General features: G+C 39.5%; 1 pseudogene; it reads right to left on the bottom strand.

Annotated features, from left to right (window-relative positions):
• Positions 1-498: 498 nt before the first annotated feature.
• LOC119505296 lies at positions 499-1,452 on the bottom strand (annotated as a pseudogene).
• Between the last annotated feature and the right edge of the window lie 2,356 nt (positions 1,453-3,808).

Below are 3,808 nucleotides of genomic sequence, written 5' to 3'. Positions count from 1 at the left end.
TCTAGAAAGTTGTCAATTGTATCTAAATTTTCTAGTTTTTTGACATAGTTGTTTATATTACCCTCTATTGATACTTTTTATTTCTATGGTGTCAACAGTAATATCCTCCTTCTCATTTCTGATTTGATTTATTTCCACCTTCTCTCTTCATTTCTTTTTCAGTCTAGCCAATAGGTTGACAATTTTATTGATTTTCTGAAACAGTCAACTTTGGGTTTTGTGAATTATCTATATTTTTATTCTCAATTTCATTTTTATCTGCTATAATCATTATTTATTTCCATCTACTTGCTTTGCAGTGAGCTTGCTGTTCTTTTTTGGCTTTTCCAAGCAGTTAGGTCATTGATTTTTTCTCTTTCTTCTTTTTAATGTAGGTATGTAGGGCTATACATTTCCCTCTCAGCACTGCCTCTGCTGCATCCCATATTTTTACGAGAAATAAGCGTTCATTTCCTCATTTCACAAATAAAGCTAGTTGAGTTGGATGCTTTTTGGTGACTATTCAAAGAAACAAAACCCCATTTTCTCATCCAACTCCTCTGACTCTTCCTTTTCTTCAACCTTGGCTGGACCTGCAGCAGCAGCAGGAGGAGCAGTGGAGGCAGTGGTCACAGTGATAGTTACCACAAATGCAGATGGATCTGCCAAGAAGTCATTGACCTTTTCAGCAAGTAGAAAGGTATAATCACTCTCCACAGACAAATCCAGAACATACTTGCACCCATTAATGATAGAATGGGGAACTGATGCAACAGTTGGGAAATCAATTTGCAAACATGTGCTGGCAACATTGTGGACACCCTCCAGAAAGCAAGAGTGCAGAGTTTTCTATGTAATGTCAAGTACTTTAGGACTGTAGGTGCTGCCATTGTCAAACACCTGTTGGGTGATCAGCCCAAAGGATAAGGGAGAGATATTCAGCATGTTCTGCAGCATGGCTTTGCTGTCTCCCACTTTGTCTCCAGTCTTGATCAGCTGCACATCACTCAGGATTTCAATGGTACCCCTGGAGATCTTAGTGGTGATGCCTAAAGTCTGGAAGAAAGAGGTCTTCCCAGGACCCAGGCCAGTGTTCTGTGCAAGCATAGTGTCTTTGATTGGGTTAATGGCACTGGCACAGTTGGCAGCTGGCACTTTGTTAGCAGTCAGCATGTTCCTGATCTCAGTGAAGTTCTCCTTGGTTAACAAAAATTCCACATTCTCCCAGTTTTGAAGAGACAGTTTCTCCAATGCCATGTTGTTTTCCAGTTGCCCTTGAATTGCCTTGCACATCATTGTGCTCTTGCCCATCAGCACCAGAGCTTTCCCACTGAGGGACATATGGATCTGCTGCATCTGCTTGGAGCCCACATTGTCTGCTCCCTCAATGAAACATTTTGGATTATAATCCAGAATTTGGATATTCTTCAGGAAGTAGTTAGACTTCCAGATCACCCTGTCTTCTCTGGACATCACAGCAGTGCATCAGGGATTGCCATGCAGTGTTTAAAGATGATGTGACTCTCACAAAAATGTTTGGCAAGAAAGCATCCCATAAGTTTTTTTTTTTTTTGTTAAATTCAGTTTTATTGAAATACATTCACACACCATACAATCATCCATGATATACAATCCACTATCCAAAGTATAAAAACATAGTTACGCGTCCATCACCACAATCCATCTCTGAACATTTTCCTTACATCAGAAAGAACCAGAACAAGAATAAAAAATAAAAGTGAAAAAAAACACCCAAATCTTCCCCCCATCCCACCCCATTTGTCCTTCAGTTTTTATCCCCATTCCTCCACTCATCCATACACTAGATAAAGGGGGTGTGATCCACAAGGTCTTCACAATCACACTGTCACCCCTTGTAATCTACATTATTATATAATTGTCTTCAGGAGTCCAGACTGCTGGGTTGGAGTTTGGTAGTTTCAGGTATTTACTTCTAGCTATTCCAATACATTAAAGCCTAAGAGGTGTTATCTATATAGTGCATAAGAATGTCCACCAGAGTGACCTCTTGACTCCATTTGGAATCTCTCAGCCACTGAAACTATTTCGTCTCATTTTGCATCCCCCTTTTGGTCAAGAAGACACTCTCCATCCCATGATGCCAGGTCCACATTCATCCCCGGGAGTCATACTCTGCATTGCCAGGGAGATTTACACCCCTGGGAGTTGGGTCCTACGTAGGGGGGAGGGCAGCAAGTTCACCTGTCGAGATGGCTCAGTTAGAGAGAGAGAGGGTCACATCTGAGCAACAAAGAGGTACTCAGGGGGAGACTCTTAGGCACCATTACATACAACCCTAGACTCTCCTTTGTGGTAATGAGCCTCATAAGGGCAAGTCCCATGCTCGAGGGCTCAGTACATCAAACCAACAGTCCCAATGTTTGTGACAACATACGCTAGGGGTTCAGCATCTCAAAGTTCAGAGATAGGCCTTACAATTCAGGGATAGAGTTAACTGCTGTAAGAGCTTACAATCTAGGGACTATTACAATTATTGTGTCCACGTTAGGCTATGTTCTAAGATTCAATTCTGAGTTTACACATTGTAGTTAGTCCATATTGGTGAGGCATCATCCCTCTCACCATGTTTTCTCCAACACTTTTACTCCTATATATATATTTTTTCCTACAATTTTATAGAGTGATATTCACATACCATACATTTATCCACAGTGTACAATCAGTTGTTCATGGTATCATCATAAAGTTGTACATTTATCACCACAATCAGCATTTGAACATACTGATTACTACAAGAAAAATTGTTTTGTTTTTTTTTAGCAATAAGAAAAAATGATAAAAAGAAAAATAACATGTCATATAATACAATATACTTCTAAGGACAGCAGATAACACCACTACAAAGAATCCCATATTACTCCCCTATATCCCCTTCTCATATTCATTTAGCATTGGCGTATTGCCTTTGTTACATTTAATGGAGGTATATTACAATGTTACTGTTGACCATAGACTCCAGTTTGCTTTGATTATGTTTTTTCCTGAATACCATCCCTTTTTCAAATTTCTACATGGTTGACATTCATTTGCTTTCCCACATGCAAAAACATTTTTATATTTGTGTATTTAGTAACAGTCATTGGCCACTCCAGTTTTTGCCATGTTGTACAGTCCCAGTCTTTATCATCTATCTTTACCTCTGGTGTCATACATTCTCCTATCCCACCTCTTTCAGCTTTACTCACAGACATCTTTGTTCAGTGTACTTACAATACCGTGCTACCATCACACAGTATTATCCTATTTCTGGATCTATGCAATCAATCCTAAATATTCTGTAGTCCTTCAGCATCAAATAGCTGATCTCTGCCCTCTTTCTATCCCCTGGTCACCTGTGTTGTCAGCTTTTAACTCCCAAAGTTTGTTCATTAATGTCTGTTCATATTAGTGAGACCATACAGAATCTGTCCTTTTGTTTCTGGCTAACTTCACTCAACATAATGTCCTCAAGGTTCATCCACATTATTACATGATCCATGTCTTTGTTCTGTCTTACAGCTGCATAATATTCCATCATGTGTATATACCACAGTTTGTTTATCCACTCGTCCTGTGATGGACATTTGGGCTGTTTCCATCTCTTGGCAATTGTGAATAATGCTGCAATAAATATTGGTTTACAAATGTCTGTTTGTGTCTTAAGTTTCAGTTCCTCTGAGTATATACCCAGCAATGGAATAGCTGGGTCATATGGCAAATCTATATTTAGCTTCCTGAGGAAACTCCATACTGTCTTCCAGAGTGGTTGCACCATTCTACATTCCCACCAACAATGAATAAGTGTGCC

Source organism: Choloepus didactylus, chromosome 10, assembly GCF_015220235.1.
Source record: "Choloepus didactylus isolate mChoDid1 chromosome 10, mChoDid1.pri, whole genome shotgun sequence".
Taxonomy (NCBI): domain Eukaryota; kingdom Metazoa; phylum Chordata; class Mammalia; order Pilosa; family Megalonychidae; genus Choloepus; species Choloepus didactylus.
Note: the sequence above shows the minus strand (reverse complement) of the source record. Positions and strands in the feature narration are given on the sequence as shown.